Source organism: Camelus bactrianus, chromosome 4, assembly GCF_048773025.1.
Source record: "Camelus bactrianus isolate YW-2024 breed Bactrian camel chromosome 4, ASM4877302v1, whole genome shotgun sequence".
NCBI classification, from domain to species: Eukaryota; Metazoa; Chordata; class Mammalia; order Artiodactyla; family Camelidae; genus Camelus; species Camelus bactrianus.
The window spans coordinates 100,458,559-100,485,431 of NC_133542.1; the positions used below are offsets into that span (position 1 = coordinate 100,458,559).

A 26,873-nucleotide genomic window follows, 5' to 3' on the forward strand; every position below is an offset into this window, starting at 1 on the left:
GTTACTGAGAAGTGTTACACTTTGGAGCAGATGACCAGATTTATGTTTTTGCAGATTCCTCTGGCTGCTGTGAAGACGGTAGGCAAGGGAGCCCACTTAGAAGCCCAGCGTGGTGGTACAGGTAAGCGGTCCCAGCGATTTGGATTACGGGCTGGCCGTGGAGGAGCTGGTTGGCTAAAGCTTGAAGAGTGAGTTTCAGGGATTGGTCATTGATTGGATATGGGAGAAAAGGAAGTAATGGCAATAATGGCTCTAGAAAGTTATAAGAGAATTCCTTCATTAAAGATTCAGAGTCAATATGTTTAACAAATCATTTAAGGGGTAAAATATGAATAATAACCTTTTCTTGCTTGATTTTAAAAACTGTATTTCTATAAGTTTTAATTAAAACCTTTAACTATTTAAGTGTAAAGTTGTTTTAGGTATAATTTTCCCTAATGTATGCTTAGTTTTATGTACTCTTTAAATGAAAAACTCTGGATAGCATCTTCAATCTATGATCTGTGTTTCTATTGTCATAGCCATGTTCTGTTCATGGCAAGATTTATACTCTGTGTGTGTGTGTGTGTGTGTGTGTGTCTGTGTAATATATACTTAGTGTGCATTGTATACCCCATTAAAATAATCCAAGGATAACATAAAAAGTGGTATTTGGGTTTTAATGTATCTATTTTTTATTGCTGTTTATTTTTCTCTGTCAGAATCTGTAGTCTTTTTCTGTGTACCAGCTGTAAGCCATATATCCTTAAAAACAATGTTTCTTTCATCCAGAAATGGGGTTGTATCAATGCCAACTGCACTTCCTATAATACTGTCTCCTGATGCTTTGCTAAAATGATGAAAGTCAATTATGGCTTGAAAAAAATGCAAAAAAATAGGAAAACCTTAGGAACTGGAAGAATACTGGCACTTTGATTATGTCAACTATCTGGATGGAGAAATAGAAAGAGAGAGAAAAGAGTAGATAAGGGAAGAAGAGAAAAGTGAGAGAAAAATCTGAATAGGCTCCTAACTAGAAAGCTCAAAGATTGCACTAACCTGGCAGACATACCTGGGTATTTGTGTGTATTTTGGACAGTTCTACAAGCAGGAGTGAGAACAAGGGATAAAATGTGGTGTGAAAAAGAGACATTGAAACACAATTTTTTCAGGCTAAACTTTCTCAACTAGAAGTCATTTATGGAGTTCAGTGGGTGCATACAGCTTTATGCTGTACCTGATATGAGATATAATCTACAAGGAAGAAAATAATTTGACCCTATTTTTCAGGCCTTGGTATAATAAAGGCTTCCCTGCTGTCCCCATTATCACAATAGCTTAAATGAATTTTCCACTCATTATCTGCCAACTAGGAGGTAATTGGATCTAAGAAAGAGAAAGCAAGTATGTATTATTGCAGGTGAAAGGCCAGAGAAGTTCTTTATGTTGGCATCCTGCCTTCTGGAGAAATGCAGGTGACAGCAGGGTTTTCTAGGCACTTTCATAGCTTCTTGGGGCTGATGGATAGTTTGCAGCAGGCAATTGTGGACAAGATGCAGAAACTCAAATAAATGTTAGCTATTGGTAGTCCTAATAATGAATATCATGAAAGGCTATAGACATTATTTTCCTAAAACTAATTTTAACAGTTCTGTAGAGGTTACCCAAAATAGTGAGAGTTCCTGGACCATGGTGGAAGCAGATTCTTTAGATAGTTTGATGTCTTTGTCTGAACTGTAATCTAAAGCACAAGTTTGCTATAATTTGATACTGTTATTATTATTATTTTTTTGCTTTCGTATCAGGTTCTGAAAGCACTATCCCCAAATGGAAATATTTTTTCTTGTCTCTGGTTGCAAAAGGTGATTTCAGTATCACTCCTACTTGAGTGGTAATCAGGAATGCCTCAAATATGAATCTACCCTAAGAAGTTGCAGTTAAGCAAAAGAAAATCATAGTTTGAAATAATCATTTGAAAGTACCGACTCAATGATGGTATGGTAAATATGCAGATCTCTAAATCAATGTCTCTATCTAACTGTAAAAGGAATCCAGCCATTATAGAACCTACAGAACCATGGAAATATAATGTGTATATATAAACATACATCTTTTTTCTATAATTACAAAAATAAATGCATTAACTATGTTGTTATAAACCATTAAAAAGTAGTTATGTATTAAGTTAGCATTTTATAACTATCAGATTATGCATCTAAAAACATCTGTTAGTAGGTTTTATAAGTATTGGGGCTTATTCAATTACCACATTGCTTCAAAAGTATTTTCTAAACCCATCTTTCCAGGTCTCAATGACTGTTTATTCCTACTATATGCTTAATCTGCATATAGCCTTTCTAAAAAATAAAATCTGATTGAGAAATTCAGGAAGGTTCCCTACTGCTCCCAGATCAAGTCCCAACTCCTCACCATTGTTTACTTGTTATTATATGGTTATTAAAGATATTCCCCAATTCTGTCTGTCCATTCTCATCTTATATCTCACACTGTAGCTCAGGGCATCTGGAACTGCCCTTCTATCTGCTTTAGTTAGAAAACTAAAACCCCTCTACACATTAAGTCATGCAAACAGACACTGCAGTGGGGGCTTAGAGAGAATAGTTCTCTATTCAACCAGATAAGCTGCAGTTTAGACTCAGCTGGAATATCCATTATAAACCAAATGCAAACTAAATGCACCAGTACCTACATACACACACAGACAAACATATATATTATTTTTAAAAGTAGGCAAACACTTTATATTTGTATAGGCTGGATGTTGTGTGGATAGGGACCTGTCTTTATTTGCTCACCTTAGTAAAATGCCTGATCACAGAAGGTCCTCGGTAAAAATTTGTTAAATCACTGAATATATAAATTTAATGCCCAAAATTCTTGCTCAGTATATAATTCTGGTTTTAACTTAGATTATGTTACCAGAATCCTGACTGTGTGCTGAAACGCCCACCTTAATATGAATTTTCCTCTTCTCAGTCAAGTTGATTTTATACACATTTCTCAGGGGCAAACTGTAAACATTAAAAATACATAAAATGCTAAAGTCAGTACACTTGTTATTTGAATCAGTCTTAAAGCTTTTATTTTATCTTGTCAAACAGGTGATTAAAAATCACAATGAAGAGAGTGCATTTGATATTCTGAGCATGAAAATATAATACTACATGTGCATTGATGGGTGAAAACCATGCTAAATATTTGATACACAATTGTATTTTACAATTACATATCATTCCAAGGCCACGAAGTGTTCTAATGGTTCCTTCTACGTTAAATTATTTTTAGTCATAGGAAATTCACTTTACTTTGTGCAAATTCCCTTTTCCTTCCAGGAAAAGTCACCATTTCTTTATTAGATGCTAAGATTTTGATATTCATTTTAACCTACTTCAGAGTAGAAGTCCAGCAAAATACATTGATAAAATATTTTTGACTCTGAATTTTGTGATACAATAGGTTAAATTGAATTATTCCACATATATTTAAGTATGTGTGTCTCTCAGTGTAACTGAGTCATTTCACTGTGTGGTTGCCAGGCCTCTGGGGGCATTTGCCTCATGCCCAGTACCTGCTGATCTCTCCTGAGTTTATCAGGGTAACTGAAATATTTGACTCAACCCATGGACCCTCAGAAGAATAATTTGAGCATATCAAGAAACGCCTGCAGTCCTTGCCCCAGATACCTCATTCCCTCACTAGCAGAACAGCTGCTTGACAAACACATGTTCGATGAATTTTACGGATGAAGGCAAATGATGACAGTAAAGGGCCTGGGGTCAGATAGACCAGGGGTTGAAAATCAGCTTGTTACATATTTGCTGTGTGCTCTTAAAATTTAACTTCTCTCTTCTTAAAATGGGCAAAATTCATTGAGTTGTCTTGATAAATAGAAAAGATAATGGGCAAAATACACAGGTATCTTCATTATTAAAGTAAATAGTATGTGAGAAGCATAGGGAACAGTGAGTGGCACATTGTAGCATATCTAAATATTTATTATTGATAGTGGTTCCATCCACCCCCTCTGTATAGTCAAACCAGCCCTTAGGCACCTTTTTTAGTCCCAATTTCTAAACCATTTATGAAGCCAATGATTTGACAGATGTAGGATTGGTGAGAAAGGCAAGACCTTGAGGAACCTCTCAGATCACAGCCCATGAGCAGGCACAGAACTGGCATTGAACCAAAACTGCTTTGGCTTCGGAGCATGGCTGTGATGTCTGCTTTGTCTGAATTCCCTGAGCATATCCAGAGTTAAGGAGCACAGGCCCTAGGTAGCCTGGATGAGCTCCATTTCCACCCTTCATAGATTCAAAGAAATTCCAGAACCTTTCTGTCTATGGTCTAAGAGAAGTTAAGACTAGGCTTCTCAATTCATGGTTGGTGGGGAAATCGGGCTCGTGGAAACTTTACACAGAAGAAAATACACTTTGCAGCCTGATTGTGAGGACTCGGGTGACTTAGTTCATTGGCCAAAATTAGGAAACGCAGCAGAAGTGGAGTCTTTGACCTCCATGGCCTCGTTGGGAAGAAGGAGCTGACAGGTTTTCTGTGAGTCTTGCAGATAAAACCCAACTTTCTTTAGCCTCAGTTTTTCATCTGAAAATGGGTATCTTTCCTTAAAGCTCTAAAATATTTCTCTTGATTTTAACATTCTATGAGATCAAACCCCAAATCCAACATGGATAATATAAAATAAATCCTGTGGAAGGAGCATGAAGCCGCCTACAGTGCACTCCTACAATCATGTGGACACTGGTGAGGACAGCGCTGAGGGACGGGGTGCGCTGAAGTGGGGGGAAGACTCTGGGAAGAGAAACCTGGAGGAAAGCCTCTACCTGGTGAAACGCGGAAAGACCTGATAGGAATGTGTCGAAATGCTTCTTCACTGTTTTCCTTTAAACAGCACCTCTGGCCTGATTTCTTTGAAATCACTGGAAAAGAGGAACTGTTCTCTCAAGTTGATCGCAAAGCCTGAGGGCAAGTTGGAGGAGGATCTAAAATCTTGACCGTGAGCCCCAGGGAATGCATATATATTTTTAATCAAGGGTGCGGTGTCGGGGATGTTACTGCTACTTGAATGCCAAGGAGTTTAAGTTGTAAAGCAGAAGCCTCCCTGGAGACCCCTGACAGCGTCGGGCCCCGCTGCTGGTCACTTCTGTGGGCTTAGACTAAGGCTGTTCATAGGTCAACAGAACCCAGGCTACAGCCTGTGGGGGAACTCGGGCAAATCGTCACCTGTGATTCATTGGCTACAAAATGTCACCCTCACACTTTTTAAACGTCAGGGGAAAACATTCCTCTCCTGAAAGGAAACAGCGCACAGGGTGAATTTGCTTATTTAATTGTCAAATCCCTGATGACCTGGTTTCCTGCTTTAGCTGGAAAAATAGAAGGAGTCACAGGTCTGTTTGTTAAAACATTCATACGCAGTATTGCTTAAAGATAAATAATGTGGGAAATGGTGATTTCCTGACAGTGCCTATAAATTTATTTTATTTGGGGAAGAGTATATACTAGATTAGCAACCTAAATTCCTTAGCGGAAGAGCCAAAACTATATATTTTTAGCAAATAATTGTTGACGGTGATTAGGTTCTGGTCTTGCTGCAGAAAGAATTCAGAGATGAGACATGGAGGTCAAGAAAGTAAAGTGAGGATTTATTAAGTGATTGGATGCTCTCAAGGGAAGAGCGGGCAGACTCAGGTCAATGGTTGGGCTGAGTTTCTTTGGCAGGCCGGTTCCATAGGGTGTAAAAATGAATGGGCAGAATGTTCATTGGGGAGGGAGGGGTTTGGAGTTGTATTCTCTGATTTCCATCCCAGCTCCACCTTCCTGAGGGGATAAGGGATTTTTGTCCTTATTTAGTCTGGATCTGAAGGGTCATGGTGTTGGTCCGTGATGGGTACTTCTAATCTGCAAGGCTATTTTGTTGAAATGAGGGCATAATGAGGCAAAGGTTACATTTGGATACTGGAGGTTCCTGCCTTTTCCCACTTTTCTTTGCCTGCCTCCAGGATACTTGTCACCCCCAAAATGAGTGATCTCTTATCAGTCAAAAGGTTCCTGCTTTTCTCTCTCTGCTCAAGGACCCCCATTGTTCATATGATGTATAGTTTCCTGCCATTTGGCCTGTGCCCTACTTTCTCACCTCATATCTCGCTGTCTGCCTGCTCTAACATATTTATGCTATATATTTATGGGAGGCATCCGAAGATTACACACACAGCTTTAACAATAAATTCATTGTTCAAATACATCATTTGGTGTATTGATGGACACTAAATTCCCAAGAGGTTTGCATTCTGAAACTTCTTTTTTCAAATGAAGTGTAAGGAAATCCAACATGACATAACAGCCACCATATTAATCATCAATAAAATGTGATCCTAATTTATTCAGATTATTTAAGTAAATTCTCAAATTTCTTTTACTTTGATGTAGTCATGAAAACATGTTAGAATGAGCTGGCACACCAGTTTTTTGTCAGCATCACATCTTTATAGTAAGTAGCACATGTCATAAAAGGCAACGTCCCTATTTGAATGCTGTTGATCTGACAGAAAGGGTTGTATCTGTCAAGATGATCTGATTTAAAGTGTTAGGTTATTAAATTATTGCTGTCCTTTTTGGTGTGTGTAATTTTTATACATAATAATTTTTGAATTCTAAATACCCTCCCATACCCACCCCAGATAATCAGTCTAGTAGAAGGTGACAGTGGAATAGGATGCCTCAAAATATTTATAAAATACTGTGAAAATGGATGAATGTCTCCTTCAACGCAGGGAAATATTTAAAACCCTCTCATCTGTATCTTTCTCTCTATAAAATGGGGATATCAACACCCATATTACAGGATTGCCATTAAGATTAAGTGACATTACATCTTGAATTGGAGGCAACACACATAATCTTTATCACACGTAGTTTTTCACATGTAAACAGCAGGCTGCTCTTGCCATTAATAATTAGATTAGAGTTGTCTTTTCTCCTCTTCTATCTCTGCTGCTTTTTTATTTATTCTCCTTCCCCTTCCTTGGCTTCTTTTTCTTCTTATCAAAAATAATTTTGGCTGAGAATATACAAGGATACAGAGGGAAAAAGAGATGTTATTGCCAGAAAAATTTCACTCCCCACCCCGTCGCAAGACAAGGTGTGTCTGCCTTGAAAAATAAAATGCTAGCACATTTGATGTTAATGTCAGTAAAATTTACATTTGCAGGTATTAAACTATAAGAGATAGGAATTACATCGACAAAATAGAGAATTGCAAATAATTACTTTATCTACAATAAGATACAATGTATGATACCATGAAGCCAGGCCCCCTTTACATAGGATTAAACTGAAATAGTGATTATGGCTCATTTTCTGTAAACTTACAATTTAGATATTAAAAGTATAACCATTTTTATAATAATAAAGCAAGAAATTTTCATAGCCTCCATTTTAGAGACTGAAACACAAAGTAATTTAATTTCTTCAAACCTTGTGCTAAACTAAATCACTAGTGTACTTTCTTTACTAATATTTAAAAGGTACATATTTTCAGTATTTTCAAACTAATTACTTCCCAATAAAGTAAATATTAATGAAACTCTGTACAGATTTTTCATAATTTCCCACTGTTTTATAGTTAAGGAACCTATTTCTGTCACTTATATGTAATTTTTTATACTTAAATTTAATTAAGTAACTATAAAATGGTTTATACCATATGCTAAAAATTAACCAGACTTCGAGCCTTAAAAAATACTGAATCTAAGTTAACACTTGCATATGAATAAATTCTGCTAATTTTAAGAGGAGTCTTCAGTAAATAAGCTATATCCTTGATCAATTTTTGAATGCTTATTTTTTCTGCATAAAGAATAATTTTATATACATTGTCAAGTTCCATTTTTGCCATAATGTTGCTAGCTATATAGTATTTTCTTCCTTAGGATTGTTCTATTTAAAAATCAAAGTTTACATTATCTCTAAATTTAAAACAAATACATTCTAGGTCAAACTAAACATAACAATAGAGTAGAATTCTTTGACATTTCTTATAGAAATGTCATCTCTTACAGAGAGCCTTCCGAAGGTCTACTCACTTTAAGAACATTTTTATGCAAACTATAAATTTTGTTGCTTTATGAAAGAGTAGCAAATTCAAGCTGATTTGTGAATAATTATGAATTGATTATTTACGGATCAAATCTCATTAAATATTTCCAAGAACAAAAAGTAAGATAGAACATAAGATTTCATTACATTCTACTGATAAGTCAGAGAAGCCGATGATTGACCAATAAACCTGAATATATTTTTATTGTCCTCTCGGGGAAATTGTAAGCACCATTTAACAAGCAATTTATCAAGTGTGAACAATCTTATAAATCTAGCAACGAGAGAAAGCCCTGTATATCTCTTGCATGTAACAAATTGCTTCACCAATAAATATGATAGACAAGAAACTGCAGTCACAGATGCATTTATTATTTTTTCTTAAGTGCAGAAATATCAGCCAATGTTTTGATTATCACCACTATCATGGGACCTACCATGCATTAGGAATTTTGATGATGTATTAGTCATTATTTGTGAAACTTTATTTCATTCTCATTGACTTGACACTGCTATACATTGTTAAGAAGGGATTTCTGGTGAGGAGTAGCTGATATCTTTTTACATATCAGGATAACTATGTAAAACCATGGAGTTCAGAGACAAAGAATGTTTTGGGTACTATTATTTCAGATTTTACATTTTATTAATGGTGAAATGAAGGTCCAGTGAGATGATAGGACTTGCCAGAGTCAAATGTCTAGAAAATCCAGATTCTAGTTAGAGCTCATGTCTTCTGCTGCCTCAGTATTGTTTCCTTCAAAACTCTTTTCCCCGATGATATTGAAATATATCAAACTCATAGTGTGCATCTGTTTCATGTGGCTCCGAACCTGTGTGAATAGGAATAAGCATTCTTATTTCTTAGTAAGAAGCTCTCTGGTAGATTCTAAGGACTCAAAATTCTCAAAGATGTTTCAAATTGAAGACACCTGCAGAGGGGAAGCAGCCACCATGAATCACCTTTTGTTTGTGTCAATTCTCATGTGGTTTCGAGGCAACTATTTCCTCACCCAGATAATTCAGACAGTTTGAGACTGACTCAAAATAGTTTGACAACGGAAGTTTGACAATTTCCTAATTGGTGAATAGTGATAGAATTTTATTTTATGATAAAATAGACCATGGGTTATTCACATTGGTACTTCCACTCAGGATTAAAGAGATTTTATTTCATCTCAATAATTTTATATCTGGCTTTTTTTTTTTCCCACACCAAAAAAAATTCTAGTTCTCAGTGATCCCAGTATAATTAATCATTTACTTTACCCAACAGTACACATAGCAGCGTCAGTATAAAAATACCAACACTACAACCAACAAAAAACTGCTGAAAAGTGTTGAAGATTTTTCTTTAAATTATATTTTATCTTTAGAGCATACCCCCATTAGGGAGGCATTATCAAATTATTGTATCTTAAACTCTTAAGCTGATGTGAAATGGTCTCTCTCTATGTGTTTATGCCACTAATTTAATGCACAGGTTCATTTGTTTAATTTTACTTTCTATATTTAGGGACTGATCTTTTAAATTCAATTTTGTTGTATAACTGTGTAAAACATTTACAAAATTCTGAAATTAAGTCTACCAAACAAAGTATATTTAGAGAGGTTTCTATCTATACACTCCTAAGCCTGGTTTTCTCTGCTATAGGTCGCCATTATTTTTAAATTAAAATTTTGGTTTATTCCTACACTAAGAATAAGCAAATACATATTCATTTCTTTTTATCTCTTTTAGATTGACAGCTGCATGTTATTTATACAGAGAGATTACTTGCTTTTTTAAAAATAATAGCCTTACTGAGATATATTTCACATTACACAAAATTCTTTTATAATGTACACTTTGGTGGCCTTTAGTATATTAACATAGTTATGCCACCATTACCACACCACTGTCTAATCTCAGAATATTTTCATCACCTCCAAAAAGCAACCCCATATCCATGAGCAGTCTCCCCCTATTCCCCCATTGCTCCAGCCCCTGGCAACCACTAAGTCACTTCATGTCTCTCTGAATTTGCTGGATTTGAGCATGTAACAGAAATTGAATGATGTTCTGTTGTGACTGGCTTCTCTAATTCAGCGCACTATTTTTGAGGTTCATCTATATTGTAGTACAGATCAGTACCTTCTTCTTTTAACTTCCAAGTAATATTTTATTTGATGCCTGTACCATATTTTATCGATCCATCACTTGCTGGGTATTTATGGTGTCTTCAGTTTTCAGTTATTCTGAACAATGCTGCTGTGACGTTGATGTGCCCATCTATGTGTGATGTGTATTTTCAATGTTTTGAGTATATACCTAGGGGTAGAATTGCTGGATCATATTGTATCTCTATGTTTAACATTTTGAGAAACTGCTAAACTTTTTCTAAAGTGGCTGTACCCTTTTACAGGGCATACGGTTTCACTTTCTCTTCCTCCTCACTAACACTCGTTTACCTTTTTGATTATAACCATCCTAGTGAGTGTGGAGCGGTTCCTCAGTGTGGTTTTAACTTAAATTCAGCTAACATTTAATGATGCTGAACATCAGCTCATGTGCCTGTTGGCCGTTGGCATTTATTCTTTGGAGAAATGTTTATTCAGATCTGTTGATCATTTTTAAAGTGAGTTATTTGTCTTTTTATTATTGGATTGTAAGATTATATATTCTGCATACAATTCCCTTGTTAGTTTATTTGAAAATTCTTTCTTTCATTCTATGAGTTACCTTTTTAGTTTCTTGATAGTTTTATAGCTTTAGCTAGTATATTTATCTCTGTTATCCACTTGGAGTTAATTTTCTTGCATTGGGTGAAGCTGCGGTCCAACTTCATTCTCTTGCATGTGGCTTTTCTATTATCCCAGAAAGACTGTTCTTTAACAGTTTTTAAAAAGCTCACTTAGCCTAAGAAGACAGCCTAAGAGACATATCAAAATGTCTCTAGTGGATCCGAACTAAGCCCTTTACTGAGTGAGCACAGAATGACCTTACAAGCATATTTATTCTCGATCCTTTTTATTAAAAAACAATACCCACAGCCGCAGATTAAAAGGGACAGTAAGTGCATAGGAAAGAAGCCTTTGCTAAAATATCTACTGAGTATGTTACTGCCAAGTAAGGCAACTTACATACATTTGTTTCAATATATCTGACTCTTAACAATAGGACTGCTTACTTTTTCAGAAATTGCAGAGGAACCTTTGAAAACAAGCACATCCTTTTTTTTCCTAAAACCACCTCGATGAGCGGAATGAACATTACACAGGTTTTAGCATGAAAATATAAAATAAATACGATATCCATTTGCCATCTGGTGTGTTGTAAATATATTTTTGTTTACTCTTTTCAGAAGCCCTAAATGAATTTCATAATTGCTTCATTCTCTGCAGGATGTGAAACCTCCATGGCCATTCTGGTGATGATGGCTTCTTTAACAAAACAAAAGCAAAATGAGGAGATAGGTGAAGTCATCCAGTGAACCCACCTGTGTTTGTATATGAAGGAAGTTGTCTCTTGAAATAATACTGTTCTGAGCTTCCGTCGCGGGTTTAAGCAGTGTGACTAATGTCATCTGCTTCAAACGTGTAAGTGCATCGCTGAGACTACCCAGCAGGCTTTCCTGAAAATCAAATCAGAGACAGAGCAGAGCTTAGCAATAAAAGATGATTGGTATGTGTCCCCAGTGCAGTCTTCCACTATCTGTTAGCCTTAATTCTACCCTCCTGTCCTTTAGAATGGATATATAAGTGCATGACAAAATGCAGACCATTGTTGAGAGCCACCTGAGTGGCGCATTCTCCTTGTTTCGTGATAGCCGGTATCTAAATATATAATCTCTGTAATCACATCTACTTAGTGAGAGCTTTATATATAGCATACTGAGCATTACCAGACACAGATGTTATTTTGGTGCCTGGAGTCAGTCACATATATTCTCAAAGAAACTTTCTGATGGTCGCTGATTTTTCTGTCCACGAATTCATTAGGATTCTTTCCAGTCGGTAATCATTTAACAGCAGGTGCATTTTATGAAACAGGCACAGGAATCTTGAGTGAACTCATGATGAGAAGTCCTTCCACGCTGACCATCTAGACAGAACTGCTGAATAATGTGGGCAGTTACGGGCACCCACCCATGCACGGATTTATTGTTTGTTCAGTGCAATTTGTGTGAGTCCATTAGGGATCTTGGAGTGAAGACACTTTGTTTTGATCCAGTTTTCTCCTTTATCTCTTACTGATTTCATCATGTTTTAGTGGATTTTCTCCTCTCTCAGGATCGTTTTCTTTTAAAAATCCCCTGCTACCGCCCTTTGTTTAGGACCACATCTGGTCATGCCTTCCCTACCAAATTAATTTCCTAGTAGGCATTCATGACTCCAGTTTTAATACTGAAAAGCAGAAGGGAAAGGATCATGTCTTTAGAAAATTTACATTTTAAAATAGGATAGAAGAAGGTGTTTGAAGAGGGAAGATTAAAAAAACTAAGAGAGGGGGCAAATATTTTGCAGAGGAAAATAAATGTGTATATAATGAGCATGTGCACACACACATATAGTACACAAATCATAAAAGTCCAGCTCAATGGAGTTTTATAAACACAGCCACATCTCCAACACCTGGATCTTGAGATAATTACTGGTGTGACTTTTGAAACTGTGTTAAACTATGTATGTTTATGAAGAATGTATTGTTTTGTGTCTGGCTCTTCTGAACCTTTGTGAGATTTATTAATATTACTGGATGAAGTTATAGTTCATTTTTTAAAGTTTCTGAATAGTATTTCACTGGACAGATACACCACATTTTATTTATCTATTCTATTGGTGATGGGCATTTTTGGATTATCTGCAGTTTTTAGATATTAGTAATGTAATAGGGAAGAACACATCTGACTCCATATTAGATCTGTTCCTTTAGCTCTAACGCTGTGCTGGCTCCCGTGCTTAGTCACGCTGGTTCTGCGCCTTTTGTAAAGAAATGTTGCCTCTAGCCTGAAGTACAGGGTAGCCTGTTCTCAAGGCGCTGACCTTTAAGGGTATAACACTTTCCCATTCATATAAAGATGAAAAGTTGCAAAATAGAGAATAACACTTGTCTTGTTAGAGGTTTACAGAAACATCACGACCTGACCCAGGTGGACATCTGTAAGAACGAAGGATTCTGACTTCAAGAGGTTTGCAACAACCAACCACAACCCCTCCCCTTTTTCATATAAAAGGAGCTTGAATTCTGACTTGGGGAAGATGGTTCTCTTGGACATTAGTCTGCCATCTTCTCAGTCTGCCCGCTTCCTGAATAAGGTCATTATTCCTTGCCCCAATGCATCATCTCCTGATTTATTGGCCTGTCATGTGGCAAGCAGAACAAGTTTGGACTTGGTAACAGTAATAGTCTGACTATGAATACTTTCTTAGGACATACACTCATTTCTATTGGGCATTTATTTACTTGGAGTGGAATGCTTAGATCAAAAGTCACTTTTCAATTTTTGAAAATATGTCCAACAAGTTTCAGCAGCACATGAAAGTTCAAATTTCATTATCAGAAACAGGAGGTATTTTGTACCTTTTTACGTTAGCCACTCTGGTGGATGTGTATCAATAGCTCACCGTGTTTTGGTATATCATTGTGAATTAATTTTTATTTCCCTTATGAGTAAAGTCTTTTGATTATTTTTTCTTAGCTTCATTAACCATTTGGGTTTTCACATTTATGAAGTATCTGTCGTAGTAGTTAGCATTTTTTTCTCTATTCAGCTATCAGCTAAATAGCTCTAGTTAGCTCTGTTTCTCTATTGAAGCGTTTGCATTTGTATTGGTTGGGAAGAAGTTTTTATACATTATGAATATGAGTCCTTTGCAGGATGTACGGTTGACCTTTAAACAATGAAGTCTGAGTATGACTTCATATTCAGCTCTCTGAATCTGGGTTTCTGCATCCACAAATTCAACCAAAAGCTGATCGTGTAGTATTGTAGTAGTATTTTGACTGAAAAAACTCTGTGTATAAGTGGACCTATACAGTTGTTGAAGGGTCACCTGTATATTCTGGTTCCACTGTGTGGCTTCTTTTATCTAAAATGACAAGCCATTAAAAAGTAGGCACAATATTTGAATAGGCATTTCTCTAAAGATGGCTCACAAATGGCCACTCGGCACATGAAAAATTACTCAAGATCAGTAATCATTAGGGAAATGGAAGTCAAAGCAAACATGAGGTACCACTTTAAACCCTGTTGGACGGCTAAGAAAAAGACCATGACCAATGTTGAGGATGCTGAGAAAATTGAGTAACCACACATACGTTGCTGGTGATGTTTATAAGTGAAATCCTTTGGAAAACAATTTTACTGCTCCTCACAATATTAAGCATAGAGCTACCAAATGATTCAGCAGTTCCACTCCTAGGTATAAACCTAAGATGACTGAGAGCATATGCCCCACAAAAATTCATGAATGCTCATAGCAACATTATTCATAATGGTCAAAAGGTGGAAACAAGTCAAATGTCTATAAACTGAATGTGGCATAGCTGCACAGTGGAATTTTACTTGGCAATAAAAAAGAATAAAGGTCCTGGCACATGCTAAAACATGGGTGAATCTTGAAAACATTATGCTAATTGAAAGAAGCCAGTCAGTAAAGACCACGTTTGTAGGATTTCATTTATATGAAATGTCCAGAATGGGCAAGTTCAAAGAAACAGAATCTAGATTAGTGTTTGCTGGGCAGCTAGGCGTGAAAGCAACTGAAGTGACTTGTAGTGAATGTGGTTTGGGTGATGAAATGCTCTAAAATTATATAGTTGTGTGGTTTTTGTAACTCTATGAATAAACTAAAAAGCTCTGAGTTGTAAACTTTTGAAAGATAGATGTTATGATATGTGTATTATATTTTATTAAGCCTGTTTTAAAAAAATACAACTGGAAACAACCTAAACACATCAGTGGGAGAATTAATAATGATCATGATATAACTACACAGTGGACTGTTTAAACAGTGAATAAGCTTGAGTTGTGTATACTAAAAGCAATGGATTTTAAAATAAACATGTTGAGTGGGTAAAAAAAAATAAAACATATGGGAGTGATAAACACTAAATACAGGCTAGTGATTACAATTTTAGTATTTCAAGAAAGAGATTGAGGCATGGTACACAGGAATCTTCACCTGTGTTAGAAATGTTTTTAATTCTTAAAATTATTGTGGCTATAGAGGATTTCATTGCATTTCTTTTATGGCTCTTATATTAGATATTTTATAATTGAAAAATAGTGATACAAGAGGACAGAAGACAATGGTAAGAATTAGGATCAATTATATTCAGGGTTATATGTAAAACTATGTTCTTTTTGATTCATTAAGTAGAGCAATTTTCTTCTCATAAATAATAAAGGTCGATTAACTTTGAGAGCAAAAAATATCTGTAGCTTTGTTAACATGAGCATTAAAGTTGAAGCTAGCACCTTGCCTGATACTTTGAAACATGTCCAGTGGTCTCAGATTTTTACTGCTGGCACATCAGCCAAGAAGTCATCAGGCATAAAATGGTGCCCCCCCTTTTCCAGATAATTGCCGGTGAAAATTCTGTGCTTGTTCTAGCTCAGTGATTCGCCACCCTAGCTGCAACTTAAAATCACCTGGGGAGGTTTTTAAAATGTGCCCTCTGTGCCTCAACTGCAGATATTCTAATTTAATTATTTCTGGGTGGAGTCTAAGCATTGGCTGCTTCTGAAAGCTCTCCAGGTTATTCTAATGTGAGACCAGGTTTGAGAGACGTTGCTCTAGACTTGGTGCTCCCTACTTACTTCCTGTGCTCTCTGACTGCCTTTTCCAAATCCAATTCTTTCTCTCTCCTTGGGGGTGTTTCATTGGTATTGATGGCCTTTCTTTGATCTCCTCTGGCATGAACCTAGTTTCCTTTTGGCTCCTGCCTACATGGTTTCTTGATTCCAGCGTTCCCTGCAGCTCTGGGAGAGAAATGCTTTCCTCCATCTGGTTTCCCCAAGCTAATAACCCTCATGGCTCATAGCACTATCGGAGCAGCTTTACACATTTGCTGATGAATTGCCATGTTGATAAGTAAAGAAAGAAATACTAAATAAGACTTTAAAATTGGTTTTGGCATGAAATCATGACTGGTGTTTTGCTGAAAGAATATGCAAAGATTAAGGAAGACGATACTCCTTGACTACCTCACAGCCCATCAGGAGACCAGCTAACTGGACAACGTTTTTGATAACTCGCAGAAACTGAGACACATCCTCTCTTAGCTCGGTACTCACTGTACTGCTCTCCATTTGAAGTAGTCTTCGACATGGTTCTAAGCTTTCAGATGCGGTTTTCCAGTTCACTGGGTGGCCAGCCTGTGGTTTCTTACTTCCTACTATTTCGACATTCCCAAGCCCCTTTCCCCCGTTCTTTTTTCTTTCGCCTTTTATTCTAGAGATTTTATTTGCATGTAGAGTATCAACTCTCAGACCAAGTTAATGACTGTTGAATCTTTGTCTCAAACCCTCCCCCTCTCCCAAATACCACACTCATGAGCTATGAGAGGACGACCTCAGGCATGTCCAAGTTCTAATCAGAACCTTAAGATATGTTAACTGTTAGGGCATAAGGGACTTTACAGGTGTGATTAAGTTAAGGACCTTGAGATGAGGAGAGTATCCTGGGTTATTCAGTTGGGCCCATTGTCATCACAAGGGTTCTTAGTAAGAGGGACGCAGAAGGATCAGAGTGAGTGGGAGTACTAGATGGAACAGAAGCAATAGGTAGAGTGACACAAAGCAGGGACCATGAGCCAGGGGATGCTCAAGATGACTTCTAGAAGCTGAAAATGTTACAGAAACAGATTCTCTTCTCAGAGTCTCCCAAAGGACCCAAGCTTTGCCAAGACCTTGACTTTGCTCAGTGAGGATGATTTTGGATTTCCCACTTTCAGAAATACAAGGTAATAAATGTGGTATTTTAAAACACTAAGTCTGTGGTAATTTGTTACACAGCAATAGGGAACTGATACAGTTCCTAATTCTGAAAAGAACTTCCATCTGGTTGAAAATTAATAGGTCTAAAATGAAATTTCTGCCTCTAAGACCAAATGGTATATTCACTCCTTTCTTAAGAAATCAAATAGCTCCCAAGTCATACTGATTTCTTCATCATGCCACTTTCTTTCACTACCCTAACTCATGATCCGAGTTCAGGCACTAATCAACTTGTACAGGAATTATTGCTGCAGAGGATTTTCATCTGATCCCTTTCCACCAAGCTTTTTTATTTTTACCTCAATCGTCAAGTACCTTTACATCAACCTGTTTTAGGTTCCACATTTCTCTTGTGCTCTAAAATTGTCCTTTATTATTATTATTATTATTTTTTATTGAAGTATAGCCAGTTTATAATGCATCAATTTTCAGTGTACAGCATAATGCTTCAGTCATACATATACATACATATATTCATTTTCATATTTTTCATTATAGGTTACTACAAGATATTGAATGTAGTTCCCTGTGCTATACAGAAGAAACTTGTTGTTTATCTGTTTTACATGTAGTAGTTAATACTTGTAAATCTTGAACTCCCAGTTTATCCCTTCCCACCCTCTTCTAAAATTTTCATAGCCTGCTCATCACTTAGCAAGTAAATTCCATATTCTTTAAGTATCTTTTCAAGAATCTCTTCATTTTCTAGTATATAGTTACATACTTTCCATTCTCCAAGAAGAAGAATTATTTCTCTTCTGTTTCAAGGCATATAACACTTTTTATATCATATCTGTGTTAAATAATACCATGCATTGCTGTTTTCAGTATAATTGTTAACATACATATTAATTTTAATATTCTGAAAAGGGAAAAAGAGGATTCTGTCTTAGTCTTGGATTTTCTGAGCCTCACTTTGCAGCTTGTTAAATGAAATAGTATTGAATAATATTGAGCAAAAGAATAATCTGTATCAATTACAAATTATGGCTATTTAATAAGTATTGACACAATTAATTCTTAATTTTTTTTGAGAGAAAACCAAGACAGTGGAGCTATCCAAAAGCAGGGAAAAGTTCTTAAATTATTCTTCAACAGTAAGAAATCATGCATAACTAAAGATAACTTAACATATGAAATTAAGCAGACAAATTTTCAATACGTATGGTAGTATGTTTTTTTTATTAGTCTATTTAGAGATTTTATATATATTATATATAGTATATCTAGTTATCTATGTGGCACTTTGCTAAGTATTGTGGAATCAGACAAAAAGAATAATTATGTACGCCAAAGGATCAGATAGTGTAGTAACAGGGATTTTTGATTTCAACACTTAAAGCCATCTAAAATAAAATGAGCTTTAATTAAAATGACCAATAGTATTTCCCCTCTGTTCTACTATGTATATATGCACACATACATAAACACATATATATTTTTCATAATGTGGCATATATGTATCATTCTCATCAGATCTAAGTTGCACCTGATATTTTAGTGCTAAAGCTGAGATACTCTTTAAAAATGTTCAGTTTGATAGTTTGAATTCAAACTAAAGAAAGCCAAATAGGACATGAATAGCCACTAATACTCACAGAGTCACTGATTGATCTACATGTAACCACATCTTTCATACATGAATTCCTTATGTATTTCCACTACAAATTTATACAGTCCCTTCTTGAGCATTCAGAAAGGAGGAAATTTATCCTCTCTGATAACAGTTCAGAATACCCTTAAAAATCCTGGACTTCCAGATAGTTCACTCTTAGAAGTTTGAACTCTTACCATTTAGAGTTAGAGACAATTCAAATCTGTGTCAGCACTTCTGAAAAGTTAGAAGCCTATCTAGTCCAAGCATTAAAAAAGAAAGCCTGATATGTATCTTTGCATATAATCTAAGCCCCGGCATGCAGGAAGGCCTGCTTAAGGAAAATTGATTATGTCCTCTCACTAATGAGGCCTGATAGCTAGTCTTTCTGTTCTTTATCCAGCTACAAGCTGAATATTTCATCCCTTCCCCTTATAAGAGACTTTTTAAAATAGCCCTTTCTTACTTGTAGAGATGGTATTCATAGTTGTATGCAGTTGGGATTATCGGAATAGTATGATCAAAATTCCCTACTGTATATATACAGTGGAATATTACTCAGCCATAAAAAAGAATTCAGTAATGTCATTTGTACCAACATGGATGGACCTAGAGATTATCATACCAAGTGAAATAAATCAGACATAGGAAGACAAATATCATATGATATCACTTATGTGTGGAATCTAAAAAAATAATACAAATGAACTTACAAAACAGAAATAGACTCACAGACATAGAAAACAAGCTTATGGTTACCAACAGGGAAAGGGGGATGTAGTTAAATTAGGAGTTTGGGATTAGGAGACATAAACTACTGTATACAAAATAGATAAACAAGGCCCTACTCTTAGCACAGGGAATTATATTCAATACCTTGTAATAACCTCTAATGAAAAAGAATATGAAAAGGAATATATATATAATGTATGTATAACTGCATCAGTATTCTGTACACCAAAAACTAACACAACACTGTAAATCAGCTATATTTCAATTAAAAAAAAAGATACAAGGATATATTGTACAACACAGGGAATATAGCCAATATTTTATAACAACTATAAATGGAATATAACATTTAGAAATTGCATATCACTGTGCTGTACACCGAAATTTTATAATATTACAAATCAACTTTATCTCAATAAAAATTCTTTTAAAAATTTGAAAAAAATTCCTGTTGTATAGCAGGAGCACAGATTCTCTCATATTGTCATAAGTGTATTTTTATCTACATTATCATACTTTCTTTTTTTTTTTTTACTTGAAGTTCAGTTGATGACAATGTATCTCTATCTGGGATCTTGTGCTCTACACCATACATATATATATTCATTTTCATTTTATTTCAGCTAAACTCCTTTCCTCTGCATATTATATCCTCAGTGATCATAGAGTGATAGTGAAAGGATGAGTCTCCCACCAGCCAGATGAGTTCATGATCCCTGACAGTTAATAAAGACTTCAGAGCCACTTAATTGCCTTTACAACCATATCTTAAATATATTAAAAAAAAAGACAATTAAGAAACATTTTAAAGAGGCAAAGTGTAATCAATCATATGTAACTGTTGAACTCAAAGCTAATGTATTTTGTTTGTTCAGAAGTTCCTGTAGTTTATTCCGTTCCAGAAGTCTCCTTCATGTTTTTCTTATTACTTGTAATAAAGAGTCTGATTCCAGTTTGGACGTGTGACTTCAGACAGCTTTCAAGGCCCACCTCTCCCAGTTCCTGGAGTGTTCCCTCCCGTGGCATCAGTGACAAGTTCAAAATGCCGAACCCCATCCTAGAAACTTCCCCCCTCCCTGTGCCACTATTTTACATCACTCAGTTTTCACTTGGGAAACAAGAAATTCTACTTTTCTCCTTCTCTATCTTTTATCCTATTTCTCCTTCTAAATCTTCAGTTTGTTAGTTTCTAAGAAACCAAAGCATTGTTTCCGATGTACTTGTGACTCATAAAGCTTAAGTGAAACAGCCCTTGTGAAAGCTTTGTTCAGGGTTTTCTTGAAGACTGTCGTTCCTAAAATGCAAACGGGATTGTCTGATAAGTTTAGGAGGCTAAGAGGTTGAGGAGAAGTTGGAGAAAGAGATAAATGTGAGAAAGATGGCTTTATTAAAATTAACTTTATCTTGTGGCAGAGACTTTGCTATTGAGCCAAGCTTGATTTGACTGATTCCCTCTGGAGATCAGAATCCCTCGTTCTAAAACATCAAGAAAGTTGGCTTGCTGTGACGTCACGTCAGACGCTGCCTACGTATGTCTGAATCTTCATACATGGTAAACAATAAATCTATATATGAGTATACATATATATGTATATGTATATGTATATACTGAAAAATACTATATACTTACTTTAAAAGTATGTTTGATTATTTTCAAGTATTTTATACAATAAAGTTGTAAAGTTGCCCAGTGGTTTCCATAAGACAAGGTAGCTTTATTTTTGAAAAGTTGTTTTTCAAGTTTTGCTTTCTTCTTTAGATCAAAGGTAGGAAAAGAGGAGAGAAAATGATTTATTTCTAAGCCATCATTTAGATGCAAGTCTGAGAACTGTTGACATTGGAAAATAAAGGAAGAAAGGGAATTGGCCTGTAGACAGTTCAAGGAAGAATTTGGTTAAATAGCCACCTGCCATGCTTCAGAGGGTTTTTGAACCTTAGACTGGGAATATAAGGAATAATTTTTATCAGTCTTGCTTTGGGATCCTCATTAACTTTTCTCTTCACTGTACTACACAAAGGACATTGTTGTACCTATATTCTGGTTGTAGAAAAAAAAATAATGTATCTTTAAGGGTTAGTAAAATGTTCAAACACTCATTGCATGATCCAACTTCTAAGAACTGAGTTAAAGAATATAGTGAGAGAGAAAAAAGCATCTAATATGAATGTTAAATTTTTCATATGAAAATATTTTTATTCAAATTAGTTGAAATTTAGAACATTATGATACATGAAAACATAACAATAAAGAAATGAAGGCTTAAAAATTTCACATATGCTACTTAAAAACTGCATAAATATCTCCTTTTAAAGATAAAGACAGGAAGAAATATATACATAATAGAATTCTAATATATATATATATACATGTATATATTAGAATTGTGAAGATGATAGTCTTTTAAGTTTTCTGTATAATATTTGCATAATTTAAAAGAAGTTCTTACATTACTGTAGTTACATGTGAAAATTACACCACTCATCTAAATCTGGTAACTGAGGAAGCTGTCTTAGTGATTGAAAAGGTGTTCCCTGAAGGGCCCATCAGGAGGACAAAATAGTGTAGGGTGTTTCTGAGGAGGATAATTTTTTCCGTTAGCCAAATATTCATGCGTGTCTGAATAGAGATGGAGTTAAGCATGTGATATAAAGTAGGTGAGTGAGAGCGTTTCCTTTGAGGAAACTAAATTATTGTTGAGTGGCAGTTGGTCTATGTAAACTTAACCTGGGATTGCAGAATCCTAGGGAGTAACTGATGAGGTAAAGAAAGCTCCAGAACCCTGGGTAATCTTCCAACACCAACAGTCATCCAGAGTAAAGAAATACTAGAGGTTGTACATCCATGGTGTCTTAGAGATTTACAAGAGGACTGTGTTCGGCCAAATGCTTGAGCACCATGAACAAATCACCTAGAGGATCCCTGCCTTCAAAAGCCAGCTTCAGTGAAACACGTTTGAAAGAGAAGCATCTGCAAGCTGAGGTTATTAGAGAAGCTGCCTGCTGGTGTGGAGGTGAGCTTTTGTGTATCGTCTCTTGGACAGAGATTAGGCTGAATGAGACAAGCTTTCTGTGAGAAGGAAGAGTGTACAGAAGACCCAAGTCACTTATTGGAGAAAGGCTGAGGTTATCATTTTCCTTCTGGGGGGATCGACTATGCCTAAGGAAACAGAACCCACAAATAACCAAATGGCTGCTCTGTCAGAGATTCAAGTCCACCACAATTTTCATGCAGTAGCTGTGCCATGCACTGGCCGTCTAACTGAGCGATGGATACTGCCTTTTATGTTAGTTCCTTTCTCACCGGGGATGATCTGTAAAGTGGAGGATAGAATGAGATGTCATCTAACGCTTAGGAAGGGGGAAATGCAGCCCAGCAAGCTACTACCTGAAGTGAGACTCGAATTTCCCTTCAACTTATAAAAGACTGGACTGACGCAAACACATGTATCAATAGAAATTCTCCTTAGTGGGAGCCGTTAGGATGAAAGCCAAAATTATGCATCATGGGAAATAAATTATAGATAAGTAGGTAGGTAGATTTGATTTTGTTCTGCTTTTAGATCATATCAAAATTGTGAGGCTGTTTTTTTCAAAGGGAAAAAAATGTCTTGAGTGAGGGGGTCACTCTACTGGTGGTTGGGTTGTACTAGAGTAAGAAGAACAGGAGAAGACAGACAGTGGCCTGAGGAGTGAGTGAAGCTGTGGGAGCCAGGGGTGCTTGCTGGAAGCAGGAAAGACTGAGAAGTTAACTGTCAAGAGGCAAAAATAACTGCCAGGTGGGAGTTGTAAGTGTTGGGAGGGGGTAGAATGGAGCCCGAATAAGAGTTCCAGGGGCAATGGCTGCTCTTATGAGGGAACCCTGCTATTTCCAACTTAGTCTGAAGCAGTGTCTGGCCAGCAAGGCTCTGTGCTTCTGGTGAGTGTCCTAGCAGTGATGTCTGGGAGTAAAGAAGGTTAGAACAAAACAAGGAAACATTTTTCTTCCCTGCCAATAGCAGGCTTGCACCAAAGCTGGAGTCTGGGTGTGGGAGTCTTTAGCGTGGTGTCTAATAGTTTGTAAATATTCAGTATCTCTGTGTGTGTGTGTGTGTGTGTGTGTGTAAGTAAATATAAACTTTAATTTGTCCCCCATTTTTTCCTTCTCACCTAACCTGACTACAGGACTCCCATGCTGTCCTCTGCTGGAGGTAGCCTGGTCAAAAACACTGTAATTGCAGAAATGATTCTTCTTTTTATCTTCTGTGACACCTATGCCTTTCCCCTGCCCGACCATTAAAGGGAGTGGCTGCCTCCAGACGTATTATATGCAGGTCCAAATGGTGAAGAGTGCATAGAGGAATTAGGGGCGGGATCTAATACACAAGAAGAGAGATCCCGGTGTCCTGAGGGGCAGTGCCCAGCCCCCTGCCTTCCGTGTGCCTGCACACCTTCAGCCCTCTGAGGGAGACCCGTGTGGAAAAGGATGACATCGAGCAAAGAGCATAGGTGAGGGAAGTCCCTCTCCCAACAGCACATCGCCGGCTGCTCTTAGCTCCCAAGTTAGAGCAGGGAGACTTGCTTCAGATGGCTGGTACTGCGGTCCCCAGCCCTGCCTCAGATGCACAGAAGAGTGTACAGAAGGAGAAAAGCACGACTCTCTTTCTGAAGCAAGGTAAGGACTTGAGGATTAAGGGGATAATTTTGAACTGGGCTCAGCCAGCTCGAAAACTCCAACAAGGATGCTACCACAGCTTGAGGGGCCAAGTAAAGGTCTCAGCTTGCTTTTCTCCGGTTTCCAGGGATACTGGAGTTTTTGTGTGAATTACTAAGGTTAATATTGTCTTACTTATTGAAGAAACATTTCCAAAACTTACCACGGTCATCTTGAAGCTGAATTGTATTACTTCCTTTTTTTTGCATGAGTCCCATGAGTGTAAATGTGCCCATAAGCAGAAGATATTTTACAAATGAGCTATGGAGAGGAGGACTCTGGAATGTTGGACAAAGGGAATAAAGAGATCCATGGCTTATGTGGCGGCCGGGGGGTGTGGCTGTGATTTACGAGTGAGACATTGGGTAGGTAAATTCTTCAGATAAATCCAGGTGTCCTAAGAGATGCTTGGAGAAACACAGGGTGAAAATGTCACTCAGGAGTTAAGTGAGCTTTTCCACACCCCCATCACCTTGTTCTCAAAACAGTTTTTCAGCAAAACCACTCCTGATCCATAGAATGGCTATGAGGTTTGGGGCAAGTCACTCTAGTTGCTGGTTAGGTTAAATGCTGAATAATTTTTTTTTTCCCAAGAAACAGCAGGTAGCAGAAGGTCAAACTTAAAAGGTCAAGTGAAACAGGAAAACTTCTACTTAAGGGGTGTGATCCGTGCTCTTACCCGCTTTTGCAGTCGCAGTACATGGAGCTGAGGATCATTCATCTGAAACTGAACCAAAGCACTTCTTTTAGGTGTGTGTCAGCTGAGGTTTTCCCGCAGTTGTTCTCTGGGTCCTGGCTTGAGATAGTGGTTCCTACCCTTATTACTCCAGGAGCACCAGGTGCATAAAGAAATAATAAGGGAAGAGGCATCAGTTTAACAGGGAACTAAAATAGTGATGTTTATATGCAAATGCCCAAGAATCACTGTCTTTCTAAAGGAGCGGTGGGAATAGTAGAGGCCACTAAGATGGCTCGTGATCAGAGCAGAAAGACCATTGAGAGGACCAAGCTGAGGGAAGGGAAAGGATGGGAGGTGGCAGTTCTAGGAGAGAGAAGGGGCACAGACACCTCTGGAGGAGAAACAGGCTTCTGTCTCAGGGCGGAGCAGAGCCATAACACAGACGGGGGTAGAGGGCAAAGGTTCACAACCTCCTGATGGAAGTACAGGGTCTAGTGTGCAGAACAGACCAGGAGTGCCCTCTGAGCAGATGTTGGTGGAAGAAAAGAAAGACTACTTCTGTCCAGTGACATTCCTGGGAATGAGAAAATGAAAGTAAAAGACGTGTTCTCTCTCTGTCTTCAGATGATACATGCACAGGAAATTAAATGGTAGTGAATGAACACTAAGCCTGGAAGAGAAAGTTGTAGACAAGCTGAGAGAAGCTGAGAGCTAAGCCAGCAGCGGAGGAGATGTCCATATTTGCTGGACAATTTGTGAGTCCTAAGTGGGAAATCTAAGCCCCCTAGAAATGTGATTTCAGCCCAGACCACAGCTCCTGCCGCTAATGAGAATGGCCATCCCAGGCAATCTTGAACCCCTCTTGAAAGGAAAAAAACAAAACAAAACAAAACAAAACAAAAACCAAAAAACCCCTCTCCCTTATCTTTGGCCAGTTGCAGGGAGTCTTTGAGGATTCCTGGAGATTGATCACTTGGAGGTTTGCCACTTTATGCGCTGTGTCCATATCTAGATCCTCAGAGTGATGGAGGTCTAGAGACCAGAATGTAGCTGGAACCCAAAAGGGTGGGAAAGGCAGCCTTGAGTCACAGATGCCTGAGCCCTCAGGCTTGCAAGGGCTTGAAGGATCCTGACTCGTGGAGCCCCACTGCAGTAGTCCTCAGGAGAAAGCCCTTGGCAGAGCAAGAAGCAGACAGGGCTTGGATTTGATATTTCCAAGCTGTGTCTACAGTCGCCTGGAACCAGGAAGAAAGACATATTGCCTTCCTTGAGAAGGAAGCTGTAATCTCTCCAAATGGGAGGAGTGAGGCCAAGCTCTCTCAGGTTCAGGAGGCCACAGGGTATCCCTGAGCCTGGTGAGGTCCAGAATTGGAGCTTGTGAACAGGACATCTCTGAGATAAGCAAATGTGCAGTTGGAATAAGGGAAAACTCATCCAACTCTAACAACAAAAATTTTCTGTTATTGGCTTCTGCAGGAACCAATTATTTTGTTCTATTTTTTATTTTTTTTATTGAAGTACAATCAGTTTACATTGTGTTAATTTCTGGTGTACAGTGTAGTGATTCAGCTATACATATATATTCCTTTTTATATTCTTTTTCATTACAGTCCATTACAAGATAGTGACTAAAGTTCCCTGTGCTATATAGTAGGACCCTGTTATTTATTTTATATATAGTAGTTGGTATCTGCAAATACTCAACTCCCAGTTTGTCTCTCCACACTGCCCCTCTTTCCCCTCTGGTAATAATAAATTTGTTTTCTTTCTGTGGGTCTGTTTCTGTTTTGTAAATAAATTCATTTGTGTCATTTTTTTAAAATTCCACGTATAAATGATATATGGTATTTTTCTTTCTCTTTCTTACTTCACTTAGTATGGTAATGTCTAGGTCCTTCCATGTTGCTATAAATGGCATTATTTTATTCTTTTTGATGGCTAAGTAGTATTCCAGTGTATAAATATACCACACTTTCTATATCCAGTCTTCTGTTGATGGACATTGAGATTGTCTCCATATCTTGGCTATTGTAAACAGTGCTTCTATGAACATTGGGGTGCATGTGTCTTTTCAAATTAGAG

General features: G+C 37.1%; 2 long non-coding RNA genes across 2 annotated transcripts in view; both read left to right on the forward strand.

Annotated features, from left to right (window-relative positions):
* Window positions 1-548, forward strand: part of LOC141577562 (uncharacterized) — a 712,663-nt gene extending 712,115 nt beyond the window's left edge. The window contains exon 6 of the long non-coding RNA XR_012506817.1: window positions 55-548. This is a non-coding gene — a long non-coding RNA (uncharacterized LOC141577562). The remainder of the gene's footprint in view (window positions 1-54) is intronic.
* A 13,593-nt stretch (window positions 549-14,141) lies between these two features.
* Window positions 14,142-26,043, forward strand: LOC141577563 (uncharacterized). The gene is made up of 2 exons (XR_012506818.1): window positions 14,142-17,062; window positions 20,836-26,043. It is a non-coding gene; the product is annotated as an uncharacterized LOC141577563 (long non-coding RNA).
* The last annotated feature ends 830 nt before the right edge of the window (window positions 26,044-26,873 follow it).